This window comes from Arachis hypogaea, chromosome 2, assembly GCF_003086295.3.
Source record: "Arachis hypogaea cultivar Tifrunner chromosome 2, arahy.Tifrunner.gnm2.J5K5, whole genome shotgun sequence".
NCBI classification, from domain to species: Eukaryota; Viridiplantae; Streptophyta; class Magnoliopsida; order Fabales; family Fabaceae; genus Arachis; species Arachis hypogaea.
This window is the reverse complement of record NC_092037.1, coordinates 42,412,397-42,434,274: the sequence shown is the minus strand read 5'-3', so window position 1 is coordinate 42,434,274 and position 21,878 is coordinate 42,412,397. Positions and strand designations below refer to the sequence as shown.

General features: G+C 38.1%; 1 non-coding gene across 1 annotated transcript; it reads left to right on the top strand.

Moving 5' to 3' along the window:
* Positions 1-17,649: 17,649 nt before the first annotated feature.
* LOC112765785 (small nucleolar RNA R71) lies at positions 17,650-17,758 on the top strand. Its single transcript, XR_003183914.1, has one exon. It is a non-coding gene; the product is annotated as a small nucleolar RNA R71 (small nucleolar RNA).
* The last annotated feature ends 4,120 nt before the right edge of the window (positions 17,759-21,878 follow it).

Genomic DNA, 21,878 nt, shown 5'->3' with positions numbered 1-21,878 from the left:
TCTAAGATATCACTTGTTCTTCAACTTGATGGATGTGATGATCCGTGACACTCATCATCATTCTCACCTATGAACGTGTGACTGTCAATCACCTCCGTTCTACCTTAGATTGAGTGGATGTCTCTTGGATTCTTTAACCGGAATCTTCGTGGTATAAGCTAGAATTGATGACTGCATTCAAGAGAATCCGGAAGGTCTAAACCTTGTCTGTGGTATTCTGAGTAGGATTCAATGATTGAATGACTGTGACGAGCTTCAAACTCCTGAAGGCTGGGCGTTAGTGACAGACGCAAAAGAATCACTGGATTCTATTCCAACCTAATTGAGAACCGACAGATGATTAGTCGTGCCGTGACAGGGTGCGTTGAACATTTTCATTGAGAGGATAGGAGGTAGCCACTGACAATGGTGAAACCCTACATACAGCTTGCCATGGAAAGGAGTAAGAAGGATTGGATGAAGACAGTAGAAAAGCAGAGAGACGGAAGGGACAAAGCATCTCCATTCGCTTATCTGAAATTCTTACCAATGAATTACATAAGTATCTCTATCTTTATCTTTATGTTTTATTCATCATTCATAACCATTTGAGTTTGCCTGACTAAGATTTACAAGATGACCATAGCTTGCTTCATACCAACAATCTCTGTGGGATCGACCCTTCCTCGCGTAAGGTTTATTACTTGGATGACCCAGTACACTTGCTGGTTAGTTGTGCGAAGTTGTGATAAAGAGTTGAGATTGTAATTGTGCGTACCATGTTGATGGCTCCATTGATGATCACAATTTCACCCACCATGTTTTTGGCACCGTTGCCGGGGATTGTTCGAGTTTTCGGCAAGCTTTTGGTCTGGTAACATCAGTGCCAAATTTCTGATCCGGCAACAGCACCAAGTTTTTGGCGCCGTTGCCGGGTATTGTTGAGTTTGGACAACTGACGGTTCATCTTGTTGCTTAGATTAGGTATTTTTTTTTTCAGAATTCTTAAGAATGAATTCTAGAGTTTCAAGATGATCTGTTGAAGTTTGGCTGGCTGTGAAGCCATGTCTAATTTTATTGGACCGAGGTTTCAACTTATCATCACAAGAGCTTGTTGATTTCTATCAATCTTGCTGTTGGAGCAATGATCTGCTAAGGCTTGGCTGGCCATTGGCCATGTCTAGTGTTTTGGACCGGAGCTTTCTTTGAAAGCTTGGCTGGCTATGAAGCCATGTCTAATTTCTGGACCGGAGTCTTAGACTAACATTGCAATGATTCCTGGAATTCTCATTAAGAATTTTGATATCTTTATTTTCTTTTCCACTTAATTTTCGAAAAATCCAAAAAAAAATTTACAAAATCATAAAAACCAAAAATATTTTATGCTTCTTGTTGAGTCTAGAGTCTCATTTTAAGTTTGGTGTCAATTGCATGTTTTTGTTCTTCTTGCATTCATTCATGTGTCTTAAGTGATCTTCAAGATGTTCTTGATGATTTACTTACTCTGATCTTTAATTCTCTTGTCTTGAGTATTTTTGTTGTTTGTCATATGCATTCTCAACTTGTTAGTGTCAGTAGTGTACAAACTTCTAGGTTTGGTGTCCTGCATGCATTGTTTATTTGATTTTAGTTGCATTTTAATTATTCCTTATTATTAAAAATCCAAAAAAATATTTTTAATTTGTGTCTTTTCAAGTCAATAATACAGAGAATTGAAGATTCAGAACATACAGCAGAGGAATTACACAGAAAAAGCTGGGCGTTCAAAATGCCCAGTGAAGAAGGCAAACTGGCGTTTAAACGCCAGCCAGGGTGCCTGGCTGGGCGTTTAACGCCCAAAAGGGTAGTGCTTTGGGCGTTAAACACCAGAATGTGCACCATTCTGGGCGTTTAACGCCAGGATGGCACAAGAGGGAAGATTCTGTTTTCAATTCAATTTTTTTTTCAAGTTTTCAAAATTTTTCACAATCAAATCTTTTTCAAAAATCAATTTCTTTCCATTTTCAAAAATACTTGCTAACAATTAATGATTTGATTCAACAATTCAAGTATGTTGCCTTTTCTGTTGAGAAAGGTTTAATGTTTGAATCGTATCATTTCTTGTTAGCCAAGTTATTAATTTTTAAAATCAAAGCTTTTTAAAATGTTTTTCAATCATATCTTCTTAAATCACATCTTTTACAAAATAGTTTTCAATCATATCTTTCTTATTTCAAAATCTTTTTCAAAAATCATTTGATTTCTTTTTCACTCTTACTTTCAGAAATCAATTAAAGTTTTTCATAATGTTTTTAAAATCTTTTTAATATTTTCGAAAATTTCTTCCCCTCTTCTCACATCTTTCTATTTATGGACGAACACTACTCCTCAATGCACAATTCGAACTCCATCTTTCATTGATAAGTTCGAATTCTTCTACTTCTGCCTTCTATTTTTCTTTTCCTCTGACACCTCAAGGAATCTCTATACTGTGACGTAGAGGATTCCATATTTTCTTGTTTTCTTCTCTTTCATATGAGCAGGAGCAAGGACAAAAGCATTCTTGTTGAGGCTGACCCTGAACCTGAAAGGACCTTGAAGCGAAAGCTAAGAGAAGCTAAGGCACAACTCTCTGTAGAGGACCTAACAGAAATCTTCAAAGAAGAAGAAAACATGGCAGCCGAAAACAATAACAATGCCAACAATGCAAGGAAGGTGCTCGGTGACTTTACTGCACCTACTCCCGACTTCTATGGGAGAAGCATCTCTATCCCTGCCATTGGAGCAAACAACTTTGAGCTTAATCCTCAATTAGTTTCTCTAATGCAACAGAATTGCAAGTTCCATGGACTTCCATTGGAAGATCCTCATCAGTTTTTAGCTGAATTCTTGCAAATCTGTGACACTGTCAAGACTAATGGGGTTGACCCTGAGGTCTACAGACTTATGCTATTCCCTTTTGTTGTAAGAGACAGAGCTAGAATATGGTTGGACTCACAAACTAAAGAAAGCCTGAACTCTTGGGAAAAGCTAGTCAATGCCTTCTTGGCAAAGTTCTTTCCACCTCAAAAATTGAGTAAGCTTAGAGTGGAAGTCCAAACCTTCAGACAGAAGGAAGGAGAATCCCTCTATGAAGCTTGGGAAAGATACAAACAATTAATCAGAAAGTGTCCCTCTAACATGCTTTCTGAATGGAGCATCATAGGTATTTTCTATGATGGTCTGTCTGAACTGTCCAAGATGTCTTTGGATAGCTCTGCTGGAGGATCTCTTCATCTGAAGAAGACACCTACAGAAGCTCAAGAACTAATTGAAATGGTTGCAAATAACCAATTCATGTACACTTCTGAAAGGAATCCTGTGAACAATGGGGCTAATCAGAAGAAAAGAGTTCTTGATATTGATACTCTGAATGCCATATTGGCTCAGAACAAAATATTGACCCAGCAAGTCAATATGATTTCTCAAAGTCTGTCTGGAATGCAAAATGCACCAGGCAATACTAAGGAAGCTTCATCTGAAGAAGAAGCTTATGATCCTGAGAACCCTTCAATGGAAGAGGTGAATTACATGGGAGAACCCTATGGAAACACCTATAATCCTTCATGGAGAAATCACCCAAATCTCTCATGGAAGGATCAACAGAGACCTCAACAAGGTTTCAACAACAATAACGGTGGAAGAAACAAGTTTAGCAATAGCAAGCCTTTTCCATCATCTTCTCAGCAACAGACAGAGAATTCTAAGCAGAACCACTCTAACTTAGCAACCATGGTCTCTGATCTAATCAAAACCACTCAAAGTTTCATGACTGAAACAAGGTCCTCCATTAGAAATTTGGAGGCACAAGTGGGACAACTGAGTAAGAAAATTACTGAATTCCCTCCTAGTACTCTTCCAAGCAATACAGAAGAAAATCCGAAAGGAGAGTGCAAGGCCATCAACATGGCCGAATTTGGAGAGGAGGGAGAGGCAGTGAACGCCACTGAGGAAGACCTCAATGGACGTCCACTGGCCTCCAATGAGTTCCCTAATGAGGAACCATGGGAATCTGAGGCTCCCACTGAGACCATAGAGATTCCATTGGATTTACTTCTGCCATTCATGAGCTCTGATGAGTATTCTTCCTCTGAAGAGGATGAGTATGTCACTGAAGAGCAAGTTGCTAAATACCTTGGAGCAATCATGAAGCTAAATGACAAGTTATTTGGTAATGAGACTTGGGAGGATGAACCCCCTTTGCTCACCAAAGAACTGGATGACTTGTCTAGGCAGAAATTACCTCAAAAGAGACAAGATCCTAGGAAGTTCTCAATACCTTGCGCCATAGGCACCATAACCTTTAAGAAGGCTCTGTGTGACCTAGGGTCAAGTGTAAACTTCATGCCTCTCTCTGTAATGGAGAAGTTAGGGATCTTTGAGGTGTAAGCTGCAAAAATCTCACTAGAGATGGCAGACAATTCAAGAAAACAAGCTTATGGACTTGTAGAGGATGTTCTGGTAAAGATTAAAGACCATTAATCCCTGCTGATTTCATAGTCCTAGAGACTGGGAAGTGCATGGATGAATCCATCATCCTTGGCAGACCCTTCCTAGCCACAGCAAAAGCTGTGATTGATGTGGATAGAGGAGAATTGATCATTCAAGTGAATGAAGAATCCCTTGTGTTTAAGGCCCAAGGATATCCCTCTGTAACCATGGAGTGGAAGCATGAAGAGCTTCTCTCAAAACAGAGTCAAACAGAGCCCCCACAGTCAAACTCTAAGTTTGGTGTTGGGTGGCCACAACCAAATTCTAAGTTTGGTGTTGAACCCCCACATTCAAACTCTAAGTTTGGTGTTGGGAGGTTCCAACATTGCTCTGAGTATCTTTGAGGCTCATTGAGAGTCCTCTGTCAAGCTACTGACATTAAAGAAGCGCTTGTTGGGAGGCAACCCAATGTTATATTTTATCTATTTTCCTTTGTTATTTTATGTTTTCTGTAGGTTGATGATCATGAGAAGTCACAAAATCAGTTGAAAAAGCAAAAACAGAATGAAAAATAGAAAGAAAAATAGCACACCCTGGAGGAGAACTTGCTGGCGTTTAAACGCCAGAGAAGCTAGCAAATGGGCGTTTAACGCCCAGTCTGGCACCATTCTGGGCGTTTAACGCCAGAAAGGGGCACCAGACTGGCGTTAAACGCCAGGAAAGGGCAAGAAGTTGGCATTAAACGCCAGAAATGGGCACCAGCCCGGCGTTTAACGCCAGAATTGGCACAGAGAGCATTTTTGCTCGCCACTTGGTGCAGGGATGACTTTTTCTTGACACCTCAGGATCTGTGGACCCCAAAGAATCCCCACCTACCCCACCACCCTCTCTCTTCTTCTTCATCCATTCACCAATCACCTCAACACCTCTTCCCCAAAAACCCCTCACCTATCAAATCCCATCCTTCTCTTCACCACTCACATCCATCCTTCATAAAACCTCACCTACCTCACCATTCAAATTCAAACTACTTTCCCTCCCAAACCCACCCTCCCGTAACCGAACCCTACCCCTCTCTCCACCCCTATATAAACCCATCTTTACTCCTTCATTTTCACACAACCTAAACACTACTTCTCCCCCTTTGGCCGAACCACAAAGCCATCTCCATCTCCTCTATTTCTTCTTCTTCTACTCTCTTCTTTCTTCTTTTGCTCGAGGACGAGCAAATCTTTTAAGTTTGGTGTGGTAAAAGCATAGCTTTTTGTTTTTTCATAACCATTTATGGCACCTAAGTCCGGAGAAACCTCTAGAAAGAGGAAAGGGAAGGCAAAAGCTTCCACCTCCGAGTCATGGGAGATGGAGAGATTCATCTCAAGGGTGCATCAAGACCACTTCTATGAAGTTGTGGCCATGAAGAAGGTGATCCCTGAGGTCCCTTTCAAACTCAAAAAGGGTCAACTTTGATCAAAGGTTGGACCAAGTCCTCAGGGATACCACTAAGAAAAGGATGGAGCAAATAAGAAATCCCATTCATCATGAAATCCCTGAGATGCCTCAAGGGATGCACTTTCCTCCACAAAACTATTGGAAGCAACTAAATACCTCCCTAGGAGAATTGAGTTCCAACATGGGACAACTAAGGGTGGAGCACCAAGAACACTCCATCCTCCTCCATGAAATTAGAGAAGATCAAAGAATCATGAGAGAGGAGCAACAAAGACAAGGAAGAGACATTGAGGAGCTCAAGAATTCCATAGGATCTTCAAGAGGAAGAACAAGCCGCCATCACTAAGGTGGACCCGTTCTTTAATTTCCTTGTTCTTTATTCTCTGTTTTTTGAAAAAAATCATGCTTATGTTTATCTATGTTTGTGTCTTGTGATCATTAGTGCTTTAGTGTCTATGCCTTAAAGTTATGAATGTCCTATGAATCCATCACCTTTCTTGAATGAAAAATGTTCTTAATTGAAAAAGAGAAGAATTGCATGAATTTTGAATTTTATAACAGATTAATTATTTTGATGTGGTGACAACACTTTTTGTTTTCTGAATGTATGCTTGAACAGTGCATATGTCTTTTGAATTTGTTGTTCAAGAATGTTAAAATTATTGGCTCTTGAAAGAATGATGAAAAAGGAGAAATGTTACTGAGGATCTGAAAAATCATCAAATTGATTCTTGAAGCAAGAAAAAGCAGTGAAAAGCTTGCAGAAAAAAAAAAGAGAAGAAAGAGAGGAAAAAGAAAAAGAAAAAAAAGTAATAAAGCTGTTATCCAAGGCAAAAAGAGTGTGCTTAAGAACTCTGGACACCTCTAATTGGAACTCTAGCAAAGCTGAGTCACAATCTGAAAAGGTTCACCCAATTATGTGTCTGTGGCATGTATGTATCCGGTGGTAATACTGGAAGACAAAGTGCTTTGGGCCACGGCCAAGACTCATAAAGTAGCTGTGTTCAAGAATCATCATTCTTAACTAGGAGAATCAATAACACTATCTGGATTCTGAGTTCCTATAGAAGCCAATCATTCTGAATTTCAAAGGATAGAGTGAGATGCCAAAACTGTTCAGAGGCAAAAAGCTAAAAGCCCCACTCATCTAATTAATACTGATCTTCATAGATATTTTTGGAATTCATTGCATATTCTCTTCTTTTTATCTTATTTGATTTTCAGTTGCTTGAGGACAAGCAACAATTTAAGTTTGGTGTTGTGATGAGCGGATAATTTGTACGCTTTTTGGCATTATTTTTAGTATTTTTTAGTATGTTTTAGTTAGTTTTTTGTATATTTTTATTAATTTTTAGTTAAAATTCACTTTTCTGGACTTTACTGTGAGTTTGTGTGTTTTTCTGTGATTTCAGGTATTTTCTGGCTCGAATTGAGGGACTTGAGCAAAAAGCTGATTCAGAGGCTGAAAATGACTGCAGATGCTGTTGGATTCTGACCTCCCTGCACTCGAAGTGGATTTTCTGGAGCTACAGAAGCCCAATTGGCTCGCTCTTAACGGCTTTGAAAAGTAGACATCCTGGGCTTTCCAGCAATATATAATAGTCCATACTTTGCCCGAGATTTGACAGCCCAAACTGGCGTTCCAAATCAACTGAAAACTGCCCGGCGTTAAACGCCGGAACTGGCACAAGAATGGGAGTTAAACGCCCAAACTGGCACAAAAGCTGGCGTTTAACTCCAAGAAGAGTCTCTACACGAAAATGCTTCAATGCTCAGCCCAAGCACACACCAAGTGGGCCCGGAAGTGGATTTTTATGTAATTTACTCATCTTTGTAAACCCTAGGCTACTAGTTCTCTACAAATAGGACCTTTTGCTATTGTATTTTCATCTTGATTCTTCTGGTTCCCTCTCTGGGGCCGAAGCCAATGATCACTTTTGTTCTTATGTATTTTCAACGGTGGAGTTTCTACACACCATAGATTAAGCTGTGGAGCTCTGCTGTACCTCGAGTATTAATGCAATTACTATTGTTCTTCTATTCAATTCAACTTGTTCTTGTTCTAAGATATCACTTGTTCTTCAACTTGATGGATGTGATGATCCGTGACACTCATCATCATTCTCACCTATGAACGTGTGACTGTCAATCACCTCCGCTCTGCCTTAGATTGAGTGGATGTCTCTTGGATTCTTTAACTGGAATCTTCGTGGTATAAGCTAGAATTGATGACTGCATTCAAGAGAATCCGGAAGGTCTAAACCTTGTCTGTGGTATTCTGAGTAGGATTCAATGATTGAATGACTGTGACGAGCTTCAAACTCCTGAAGGCTGGGCGTTAGTGACAGACGCAAAAGAATCACTGGATTCTATTCCAACCTGATTGAGAACCGACAGATGATTAGCCGTGCCGTGACAGGGTGCGTTAAATATTTTCACTGAGAGGATGGGAGGTAGCCACTGACAACGGTGAAACCCTACATACAGCTTGCCATGGAAAGGAGTAAGAAGGATTGGTTGAAGACAGTAGGAAAGCAGAGAGACGGAAGGGACAAAGCATCTCCATTCGCTTATCTGAAATTCTTACCAATGAATTACATAAGTATCTCTATCTTTATCTTTATGTTTTATCATCATTTATAACCATTTGAGTTTGCCTGACTAAGATTTACAAGATGACCAAAGCTTGCTTCATACCAACAATCTCTGTGGGATCGACCCTTACTCGCGTAAGGTTTATTACTTGGACGACCCAGTACACTTGCTGGTTAGTTGTGCGAAGTTGTGATAAAGAGTTGAGATTGCAATTGTGCGTACCATGTTGATGGCGCCATTGATGATCACAATTTCGCCCACCAGGTAGCTACATGGATATTTATTTGACAAAATAGAGAGAGATCGATGGTTGAAATAGTTAAATTAGTGTGAGTTTCCTTTTCCTAATTCCCAGAAAACAGAGGATTTATTGTGCAAAAGTGAAGTTTTCTTTTTTGATTGAATAAATTTATATTAATAGTTTCAGATTCAATTTTATATCTTTTTTTATTGTACTCATAATTATATTTTTGTTGTAGGGATTGGATCAAGAGAGTGAGATTCCATCACCAAGAGTGTTAGGAAGTAGGTCTTCTGGAGCGAGCAACAAAGAAGCATGATCTTGTATGAAAAAGATTTTATGTATTAAGTATTATAGATATATGTTAAGACAAATTATTGAAAAATGTTATCTTTGATACTTTGTCTTTGGATTATGATTTTTTATTTTCGGAGATTGTGTATGAATTAAAAATCTTGTTATGATGTTTGATTTAAGGTTATGCTTTTTTGTTATTATGAGATTTTAAAGTTTGAGTTCTAAAAATGTCACTTTAAATATATAGTTTCAATCTCATTTTAAAAAGTATAAAATTGTAATTAGGTAAAAATGACGGCTAAAAACGCCATTTTAAACAAAAATTGTGCCATTATATCCTAGTAAAAACAGCAGTTAAAAAATGCCATTTTAATTGAAAAGGATGTCATTATATCCTGGTAAAAATGACAGTTAAAAAATGCCATTTTAATCGAAAAGGATGCCATTAAACCCTGGTAAAAACGGCGATTATAAACGCCATTTTAATCGAAAAGGATGCCATTAAATACAGGTAAAAACGGCGGTTATAAACGCCATTTTAAACGAAAAGGATGCCATTAAACCCAGGTAAAAACGGCGTTAGGTTTAATGGTGGTTATAAACGCCATTTTAAACAACAACAAAACCGCCGTTTTATCTGGTTAAAATGGCGGTTAAAAACCGCCATTTTAACCGCCAAAAAACCGCCGTATTATCCACTGGTTATTATGGCGGTTTTAAAAAAACCGCCGTAATAACCAGAATGGCGCCCAGAATTTCGGCATTTCTTGGAAGCGCCGTTTTCGGTAATAATGGCGGTTGTAACCGCCGTAATTACCTTAAAAAACCGCCATTTTAACCCTTTTTTTGTAGTGTTTTAGGGGTAATTTCATGTAGATTTTAGCATGTTTTAATTAGTTTTTAGTAGAATATTATTAGTTTTTAGGCAAAAATCATATTGCTGGACTTTACTATGAGTTTGTGTGTTTTTCTGTAATTTCAGGTATTTTCTGGCTGAAATTGAGGGAGCTGAACAAAAATCTGAGTTAGGCTGAAAAAGGACTGCTGATGCTGCTGGATTCTGACCTCCCTGCACTCGAAATGAATTTTCTGGAGCTACAAGAACCCATTTGTCGCGCTCTCAATGGCGTTGGAAAGTAGACATCTAGGGCTTTCCAGCAATATATAATAGTCCATACTTTGCACGAAGATAGATGACGTAAACTGGCGTTCAACGCCAGTATCATGCTGCTGTCTGGCGTCCAGCGCCAGAAACAGGTTACAAGCTGGAGTTCAACGCCAGAAACAGGTTACAACCTGGCGTTGAACGCCCAAAACAGCCCCAGGCACGTGAGAAGCTTAAGTCTCAGCCCCAGCACACACCAAGTGGGCCCTAGAAGTGGATTTCTGCACTATCTATCATAGTTTACTCATTTTCTGTAAACCTAGGTTACTAGTTTACTATTTAAACAACTTTTAGAGATTTACTTTGCACCTCATGACATTTTCAGATCTGAATTTTATACACTTTGACGGCATGAGTCTCTAAACTCCATTGTTGGGGGTGAGGAGCTCTGCAACGTCTCGATGAATTAATGCAATTGTTTCTGTTTCTCTTTTCAAACATGCGTGTTCCTATCTAAGATATTCACTTACGCTTAATTATGGAGAAGGTGATGATCCGTGACACTCATCACCTTCCTCAATCCATGAACGTGTGCCTGACAAACACCTCCGTTCTACATCAGATTGAATGAGTATCTCTTAGCTTCCATAATCAGAATCTTCGTGGTATAAGCTAGAACTGATGGCGGCCACTCTTGAGGATCCGGAAAGTCTAAACCTTGTCTGTGGTATTCCGAGTAGGATTCAAGGATTGAATGGCTGTGACGAGCTTCAAACTCGCGATTGCTGGGCATGATGACAAATGCAAAAGGATCAATGGATCCTATTCCAACATGATCGAGAACCAACAGCTGATTAGCCATGCTGTGACAGAGCATCTGGACCGTTTTCACTGAGAGAATGGGAGGTAGCCACTGACAATGGTGATTCCCTACATACAGCTTGCCATGGGAGGAGCCTTGCATTTATGCAAGTGAGTAAGCATTATGTTGCAGGGATTCAGAGGACAAAGCATCTCCAAAAACCCCAACATATTCTCCATTACTGCACAACAAGTAACTATTTCACACTCTTTTATTTTTCTAATAATTCCAACTGATAATTTTAATTAATATACTAACTAAGAATAATAAAATAAACATAGCTTGTTTCAAATCAATAATCTCCGTGGGATCGACCCTTACTCACGTAAGGTATTACTTGGACGACCCAGTGCACTTGCTGGTTAGTGGTACGAAGCTGTGTTAAATAGTCCATTAATATTGGCATACACAATTTCGTGCACCAGCAGCGTCCTGGGCGTTCATAAAAATGGCCAGTGACAAAGGAGTTCCTGGCGTTCAACGCCAGAAAGAAGCAACAGCTGGGCGTTGAACGCCCAGGAGAAGCTGCACATGGGCGTTAAACGCCCAAAACATGCAGCGTTTGGGCGATTAACGCCAGGATGGTGAGGAGGAGGTAAATTCGTTTTTGCTTCACAAAATTTTTAATTTTCTATATTTCAATTTATGATTTCTTGCATAAACATGTTCCAAACTATCATCCTTCAATTCCAAAAAAAAAATTAATCCTAATTTCTAAAATCCCTTTTTCAAAAATATGAAATATATCTTAATTCATAAACACAAATCTTTTTCCAATCCAATCCAACTCTTATCAAAACACAATTATCTTTTAAAAACTTTTTCAAATATTCAGATTTATCTTTTTCAAATATCAATCACAATTTTTTAATTTTAAATTATATCTTTTTCTTATTTATCTTTTATAAATCATGTATTCTATCTTATCTTTTTAATATTTTCGAAAACCCACCCCCCTCCCTTTAAAATCCACATTCGGCCTCCCTCCTCTCATCCACCATTCGACATTAGCTCTCCTTCTATCCCTCTCCTTTCTTTTCTTTTGCTTGAGGACAAGCAAACCTCTAAGTTTGGTGAGTTCATCCGTGATCACAAAAACATACTCACTTATATCATGGCTCCTAAAGGAAAACAATCCACTCCAAGAGGCAAGAAAGAGAGTATTCCAAAACCACTTTGGAATCAAGAAAAGTTCTTAACCAAAGAACATTCAGACCATTACTACAAAATAATGGGTCTAAGATTAGTGATCCCAGAAGTCAAGTTCGATCTGAAAGAAGATGAATATCCAGAGATCCAAGAGCAAATTCGAAACAGGAACTGGAAAATCCTAGCTAATCCTGAAACAAAAGTAGGAAGGAATATGGTTCATGAGTTCTATGCTAATTTGTGGCAAACAGAGAGGCAGAGAATATCTGGAACTGCCCTCTATGACTATTGGACCTTGGTCAGAGGAAAGATTGTTCACATCTACCCTTACAAAATCAGGGAGATCGTTAAGCTGCCTCAGCTGAAAGATGACCCAGACTCCTTTAATAGGAGAATGATGAGAACAAACAAGGGCCTGGACAAGATTCTAGAGGATATATGCATCCCTGGAGCCAGGTGGACCACCCGCACCACTGGCTTCCCAATTCAACTCAAGAGAGAAGATCTCAAACCAGTCGCCAGAGGCTGGCTAGACTTCATTGGGCGTTCTATATTGCCCACTAGCAACTGTTCTGAAGTCACTGTTAAAAGAGCAGTGATGTTTCACTGCATCATGTTAGGAAGAGAAGTAGAAGTTCATCAACTAATCTCGTGTGAACTTTACAAAATAGCAAACAAGAACTCCAAAGATGCCAAATTGGCTTATCCAAGCTTAATTTCTATGCTCTACAAAGATGCTGGAGTGAGGATGGGAATAACTTAGTATATCTCAGTTGAGCGGCCAATCACTAAAATATCAATGGAAAAACAACAGTTGCAGGATGACCCCATCAAGAGGAGAGCACAGGAATTCCTCCCAAAAATTCCTCAATTTGAATACTGGGAGCATCTCGAGGCATCTGTTTCCAAGTTGCAAGAAGCTATGGACCAAATAAAGGAAGAACAGAATAATCAAAATAGCATGCTTTGCAAATTGCTTAGGGAACAAGAGGAGCAAGGGCGTGACTTGAGGGAACTGAAGCGTCAGAAATTAATTCTTGAAGGACCAAGCACCCCACAGACTAGAGGAACATCCACTTCCCAAAATACAGGTTGTTGAGTTCTAATCTTAGCTTTAACTCTGTGATAGTTGTTATTATAGGAATTTACCTTAGAAGTTATATAGGAGTAGTGGTAATTAGTATATCTATTTTGATTTTATTTTCAATTAAGTTATAATTTATTTTTCTCATCATCATCAAACATAAATAAAATAGTAGATTTTTAAAATAAAGAGGTAATTTATATCTTTCGAGTTCTTAATAAGAAAAATTATAATTAATTATATGTGGTGGCAATACTTTTTGTCTTCTGAATGAATGCTTGAACATTGCATATTTTTTATCTTGAATTTTATGAATGTAAAAATTATTGGCTCTTGAAAGAATGAGGAACACGAAAAATATTATTACTGATCTGAAAAATTATGAATTTGATTCTTGAAGCAAGAAAAAGCAGTGAAAAAAAAAGCAAGAGGTAGAAAAAACCAATAGCCCTTTAAACCAAAAGGCAAGAGTGAAAAGGATCCAAGGTTTTGAGCATCAATGGATAGGAGGACCCAAGGAAATAAATCCAGGCCTAAGCAGCTAAATCAAGCTGTCCCTAACCATATGCTTGTGGCATGCAGGTCCAAGTGAAAAGCTTGAGACTGAGTGGTTAAAGTCGTGATCCAAGGCAAAATAGTGTACTTAAGAACTCTGGACACCTCTAATTAGGGACTTGAGCAAAGCTAAGTCACAATCTGAAAAGGTTCACCCAGTTATGTGTCTGTGGCATTTATGTATCCAGTGGTAATACTAGAAAACAAAGTGCTTAGGGTCACGGACAAGACTCATAAAGTAGCTGTGTTCAAGAATCAACATACTACACTAAGAGAATCAATAATACTATCTGAATTCTGAGTTCCTATAGATGCCAATCATTCTGAATTTCAAAGGATAAAGTGAGATGCCAAAATTGTTCAGAAGCAAAAAGCTACTAGCCCTGCTCATCTAATTAGAATCTGAGCTTCACTTAAAACTCTGAGATATTATTGCTCCTTAATTTCTTTTTATCCTATTTTATTTATCTAGTTTCTTGGGGACAAGCAACAGTTTAAGTTTGGTGTTGTGATGAGCGGATATTTTATATGCTTTTTGGGGGTAATTTCATGTAGATTTTATTATGTTTTAGTTAGTTTTTAATAGATTTTTATTCGTTTTTAGGCAAACTTCATATTTCTGGACTTTAATATGAGTTTGTGCATTTTTCTGTGATTTCAGGTATTTTCTGGCTTAAATTGAGGGAGCTGAGCAAAAATCTGATTTAGGCTGAAAAAGGACTGCTGATGCTGTTGGATTCTGACCTCCTTGCGCTCGGAATGGATTTTCTGGAGCTAAACGGGTCCAACTAGCGAGCTCTCAATTGGGCTGGAAAGTAGACATCCAGGGCTTTCCAGCAATATATAATAGTCCATACTTTGTGCGAAGATAAACGACGTAAACTGGCGTTCAACGCCAGTTCCATGTTGCTGTCTGGCGTCCAGCGCCAGAAACAGGTTACAAGTTGGAGTTCAACGCCAAAAACACGTTACAACCTGGCGTTCAACACCAGAAATAGCCCAGACACGTGAAAAGCTTAAGTCTCAGCCCCAGCACAAACCAAGTGGGTCCTAGAAGTGGATTTCTGCACCAATTATCTTAGTTTACTCATATTCTGTAAACCTAGATTACTAGTTTAGTATTTAAACAACTTTTAGAGACTTATTTTGGATCTCATGACATTTTTAGATTTGAATTTTATACTCTTCGACGGCATGAGTCTCTAAACTCCATGATTGGGGGTGAGGAGCTCTGCAGCGTCTCGATGAATTAATGCAATTATTTCTGTTTTTTCGTCCAAACATGTGTGTTCCTATCTAAGATGTTCATTCGCGCTTAACTATGGAGAAGGTGGTGATCTGTGACACTCATCACCTTCCTCAATCCATGAACGTGTGTCTGACAACCACCTCCGTTCTACATCAGATTGAATGAGTATCTCTTAGATTCTTTAATCAGAATCTTCGTGGTATAAGCTAGAATTGATGGCGACATTCATGAGAATCCGGAAAGTCTAAACCTTGTCTGTGGTATTCCGAGTAGGATTCTGGGATTGGATGACTGTGACGAACTTCAAACTCGCGAGTGTGGGACGTGATGACAAACGCAAAAGAATCAATGGATTCTATTCCGACATGATCGAGAACCAACAGCTGGTTAGTCGTGCTGTGACAGTGCATTTGGACCATTTTCACTGAGAGGATGGGAAGTAGCCATTGACAACGGTGACACCCTACATAGAGCTTGCCATGGAAGGAACTTTGCATTTTTGCATGAGAGGAATATTATGTTACAGGAATTCAGAAGAGAAAGCATCTCCAAAACTCCAACATATTCTCCATTATTGCACAACAAGTAATTATTTCACGCTCTTTTATTTCTTTTGTAATTCAAACTGATAATTATAATTGATCTCCTGACTAAGAATAATAAAATAAACATAGCTTGCTTCAAACCAACAATCTCTGTAGGATTCGACCCTTACTCACGTAAGGTATTACTTGGACAACCCAGTGCACTTGCTGGTTAGTTGTGCGGATTGCAAAAGTGTGATTGCAATTTCGTGCACCATAAAGCTTTACACTGAAAGAGATGGTTGGAACACTAAGTGTTGCACAGTTATCTCTTTTTTCTTAGAGGGAGAGTTGGGGTGAGGCATCTTGAACAAGATGTGCTCCTCCCCTAGTTGTAAAATCAGTTCTCCCTTTGCTACATCAATGATAGCATTGGCAATGGCTAGGAAAGGTCTTCCAAGGATGATGGACTCATCCTCATCTTCCCCAGTATCTAAGATTATGAAGTTTGCAGGGATGTAAAGGTTTTCAACCTTCACTAAGACATCCTCTACTAAGCCATATGCTTTTGTCATTGACTTGTCTGCCATCTCCAGTGAGATATTTGTAGCTTGTACCTCAAAGATGCACAACTTCACCACAGAGAGTGACATGAGATTTATACTTGACCCTAGGTCACACAAAGCCTTCTTAAAAGTCATGGTGCCTATGGTGCAAGAAATTAGGAAGCATCCGGGATCCGAAAGCTTTTGAGGCAGCTTCTGCTGAACCAAAGCATTGAGCTCTTTGGTAAGCAGTGGAGGTTCTTCCTCCAATGTCATTACTCCAAATAACTTGGAATTTAGCTTCATGAGAACTCCTAGGTATCGAGTAACTTGCTCTTCCCTAGTTTCCTCATCCTCAACAGAGTATGAGTATTCATTAGAACTCATGAATTGTAAGAGTGCTTGCAAGGGGACCTCTATGGTCTCTACATGAGCCTTAGCTTTCTTTAATTCTTGGATAGGGACTTCATCAGTGGGTGTTGAAGATTCAGTAAGAACACCTTTACTGGCGTTTAACGCCATCTCTTATGGCCTTTTGGGCATTGAACACTCAGTTGGGACATCTTCACTGGCGTTCAACGCTAGCTTCTCTGCCAATTTGGGCGTTAAACGCCCAGAAAGAACCTCCTTCCTGTCGTTCAACGCTATTAAGGGTGTAGCATTGGGCGTTGAACGCCAAATAAGGACTTCCTTACTAGCGTTCAATGCCAAGAATGGCATATCATTGGTCATTTAACGCCCATTAGGGATCTCATCATTGGCGTTCAACGCCAGATTACTCTCTTCAGATTCAATCTCAGCTTCAATAGTGATGTCCTTGCACTCTTCTCTTGGGTTTACTTCAATGTTACTAGGAACAGTGTTAGGAGGCATCTCAGGGATTCTCTTGCTCAGTTGACCAACTTATACCTCCAAATTTCTAATGGAGGACCTTATTTCAGTTATGAAACTATGAGTGATCTTAGAGGTTGGAGACTATAGTGACTAAGTCAAAAAGGCTCTGCTTAGGTGTCTCCATATGTTCCTGAGAAGATGAGAATGGTAGCCTGTTGTTGAACCTATTCTGGGTTCTTCCACCATGATTATTATTGAAGCCTTGCTGAGGCTTATGTTGATCCTTCCATGAAAGGTTAGGATGATTCCTCCATGAGGGGTTGTAGGTGTTTCCATAGGGTTCCTCCATGTAATTTACCTCCTCCATCATGCGTTATTTAGGATCATAAGCTTCTCCTTCAGAGGAAGCTTCTTGAGTACTGCCAGTTGCAGCTTGCATTCCAGTCAAATGCTGAGAGATCATGTTGACCTACTGGATCAAGATCTTGTTCTGAGCCAATATGGCATTTAGAGTGTCTACTTCAAGAACTCTATTTTTCTGAGCTACCCCATTATTTACTGGGTTTCTTTCAGAAGTGTACATGAATTGGTTTTTTGCAACCATCTCAATGAGTTCTCTTCCTTCTACAGGCATTTTCTTCAAGTAGAGTGATCCACCTGCAGAGCTGTCCAATGATATTTTGGACATCTCAGAGAGGCCATCATAAAAGATTCCTAGGATAGACCATTCTAAGAGCATGTCAGAAGGACATCTCCTGATCAATTGCTTGTATCTTTCCCAAGCTTCATAGAGGGATTCACCTTCTTTTTGTTTGAAGGATTGAACTTCCACTCTGATTTTACTCATCTTCTGAGGTGGAAAGAACTTGGCCAAGAAAGCATTGACCAATTTTTTCTAAGATTTTAGGCTTTCTTTAGGTTGAGACTCTAACCATATCCTAGCTCTGTCTCTAACCACAAAGGGAAAGAGCATAAGTCTGTAGACCTCAGGATCTAATCCATTGGTATTAACAGTGTCACAAATTTGCAAGAATTCAGATAAGAATTGATTTGGATCTTCCAGTGAAATTCCATGAAACTTGAAATTCTGTTGCATTAGAGAGACTAATTGAAGTTTAAGCTAAAAGTTGTTTGCTCTAATGGCAAGTATGGAGATACTTCTTCCATAGAAATCAGAAGTTGGTATGGTGTATTCACCAAGAACCTTTCTTGCATCACATTCATTATTAGGCTCGGTTGCCATGTTTCAGCTTCTTGTTCAAAAAACTCTGTGAGGTTTCTTCTGGAGTGTTGTGCTTTAGCTTGTTGTAAATGCCTCCTTAAAGTCCTTTCACGTTCAGGGTCAGAATTTAAGAGAGGTTCTTTATCTCTGTTCCTGCTTATAAACAAAAAAAAAAGAAAACAAGAAAGAAGAAGAATGGGAGCTCTATGTTTAAGAACAGAGGACTCCCTATGAGATGTGAAGAAGAAAGAAGAATGAAGATAGAGAAGAGAGAAGAAGAATTCGAATCAAAGGGCAGAAGAATTCAAAAATTAGAAGTAAAAAGAGAAAATATTTTTTATTTTATTTATTAATTAAATTCAAAAATTAAAGCTGATTAACTAAAAAGATTTGAAAATTAAATACTGAATTTTGAAAAAGAAGAGAGAAATAGAGAAGATATTTTCAGAAATTAGAAGATAGAAAAATTAGTTAGGAAAAGATTTGAAAGATTTGAAAATAAGATAAGATAGAAGACTAGAAAAAAATTGAATTTAAAATTAGAAAAGATAAGATAGAAATTGAAAAGATTTGAAAAAGATTTAATTTTAAAAATTGAAATTAGGAAAGATAAGATAAGAATTTGAAAAGATTTGAAAAAGATAAGGTTTGAAATTTGATTTTTGAAAAAGATTTGATTTTGAAATTTTAAATTTTAAATTTTGAAGTTGAATTTTAAAATTTGAATTTGAATAAGATAAGATAAGATTTTTGAATTTTAAAGAAAGATAAAAAGATAAGATAGTAATTTGAAAAAGATATTTTTTTTAAGATTTGATTTTGAAAAGATTTGAATTTGAAATTTAAAACTAAGATAATATCAGATAATGATTTTGAAATTAAAGTTTAAAATTTTTGTTGCAATTTTCAAAAATTAATGTAAAAAAGATAGAAAATATATTTTTTGTTTTTAATTAATGAAGAAAGAGAAAAACAACTAAATGATACCAAACTTAAAATTTTTAGATCTAAAGACACTAAGTTTTGAAAATTATAAAGAAGCACACCTAAAGACACCAAACTTAAAAATTTTAAAAATCAAAACAAGAAGAAAAACAAGAACAACTTGAAGACCAAGAAGAACACCAAGAACAAAACTCGAAAAATTCAAAGCAATTAAAGAACATGCAGTGGACACCAAACTTAAGATTTAACACTAGACTCAAGCAAAAGACACTACTTTTGAAAATTTTTGGAGAAAGACTCAAGAAAGTTTGAACTCTAACAAGAACAAGAACAAAAGACTCAAACAAAAGATAAAGATTATAAAGAAAACAAAGATTTTTGAAAAATTTTTTATTTTTTCGTAAAAGAGAGACAAAAGACTCAAAACAAAATTAAAAAGTACCTAATCTAAGAAACAAAATCATCCATTAGTTTATTCAAACTCAAACAATCCCCAGAAACGGCACCAAAAACTTGGTGCACGGATTTCCACATTCCGTACAACTGAACCAACAAGTGCACTGGGTCGTCCAAGTAATACCTGAGGTAAGTCAGGGTTGATCCCCCGAGGATTGTCGGCTTTGATCAAACAGTTGTTATCTTGTAAATCTTAGTCAGATGGATAGAAAAGTTGTGTAGTTGCTTAAACACATAAAAGTAAAATAAAGATAACGTTGCTCAGTGGTTGTGTATTTAATGGTAAGAAGATGGTTAAGGCTTCAGAGATGCTTTGTTCTTCTGGATCAATCCTTTCTTACTGTCTACTCCAACTGTGAATGATTTCTTCTATAGCAGGTTGTATGTGATCAACGCCCGTTTGAGCGGCCGCCAATCTTCCTCTAGGCTGAACACCAGGATTAGTGCGCATCCAGTCTGAATGAGGGTGAAGCTCCTACAGTTCATCCCCTTGGTGATCCTACTCAAAATGCCACAGATAAGGTCGAATCTTCTGGATCAAAGAATGCTACGCCTTGATTCTTGCATTTACCACAAAGACCCTAATTTCCTCATACCGCGGCTGAACTGATGTCTCAAGAAGTCCCCAATGAAGTCGTCGATTAGCTATCTAAGAGACGCATGCTCAAGCTAGTGGTTCATTTATATCTGATGAAAGACGCTCGTTGAACCCATGTAGAATAGAGATAACTTTTGATGGTTCAACTCATTCATAAGGTTGAAGAACAAAGATACATCTTAGGAGAGAATCAAACATGAATTGAAATAGAACATTAGTGCTTTTATTAATCCATAAAACTCAGTAGAGCTCCTAACCTTAACCTATGAGGTTTAGTGACTCATGCTGATAGAAGAAATACAAAATGAAACATAAAAGTGGGCAAGAGTCAAGAAAATTCCCCTAACATTGGTGAACTCTTGTCTATATATACTAATCTAATGACTATGGCTTACAGAAATAAGATAAACTAAGTTGATAGTGCAAAAATCTACTTCTGGGGCCCACTTGGTGAGTGTTTGGGCTAAGCTTTAGTGTCCCATGTGCTAGGAGGCTTCTTGGGCGTTGAACGCCTGCTTGGGATACCTTTGTGGGCATTGGACACTAGCTACTCCGTTTTGGGCGTCCAACGCCAGGAAGGGGGTAGGTGGCTGGCATTGAACGCCAGTTTTGGGCCTTCATCTCCAAAAATAAGTATAAACTATCATATAGTGTTGGAAAGCCCTGGATGTTAGCTTTCCATAGTCGTTGAGAACGCCCCATTTGGATATCTGTAGCTCTAGAAATGCTTGTTTGAATGCACGAAGGTCAGATCCTGACAACATCTACTACGCTTTTCTTGCCTCTGAATCAGATTTTATCAAAACTCTCAGATTTCAACCAGAAAATACCTGAAATTACCATAAAACACAACAACTCATAGTAGAATCCAAAAATGTAAATTTTACACTAAAACCTATGAAAATATAATAAAACTTAAACAAAACATGCTAAAAATAATATGAAAATGATGCCAAAAAGTGTATAAAATATCTGCTCATCAATTGGTTACGCGTACGTATCATCCATGCGTACGCATCGAGACCAACTTCTCAAATCTTCAAATTCTTGTATTCCTTCCACTTTTTCATGCTTCCTTTCCATCCTCTAAGTCATTCCTGCCCTATAACCCTGAGATCACTCAACGAACACATCACGGCATCGAATAGTAATAAGATAGAATTAAAAAGTAGTAATTTTAAGGGCTAGAAAATATGTTTTCAATCATAGCACAAAATTAGGAAGGAATCTTAAAAACATGCAATTTATATGAATAAGTGTGAGAATAGTTGACAAAATTCACTTAATTCAATTCAAAATAAACCATAAAATAGTGGTTTATCAGGCACACTAAAGCAAGTCATACAAATACATATGATGAATGTCTAGTCTTAGTGCATGTCATGAGCTCATGTGTCGGTTGTTTGCCCGCTCCTAACATTATCCGGTCACAAGTCTCGGATATGATTTTCCAACAGGTGTGTAATATAATTTTAAACTGCTCTACTGTGGTAGCTTTGCTCTACTGTGGCAGATATTTGGAGGCTGGAAAAGAGACTGCTCTAATATGGCAGTTCTGCTTTTCTATGGCAAATATCAAACAAATATTGCTCTGATCTTCTGTGACAGGCATATATGTTCTTCTGTGGCATATTTTTAATTGGTACTTTATCTTTTCTCAAAAGAATTATTTCTGACTACTTTCTCGCAGTAGATAACTAACATATAATTCTCAAAATATCTAGCATTAACATTGAAATC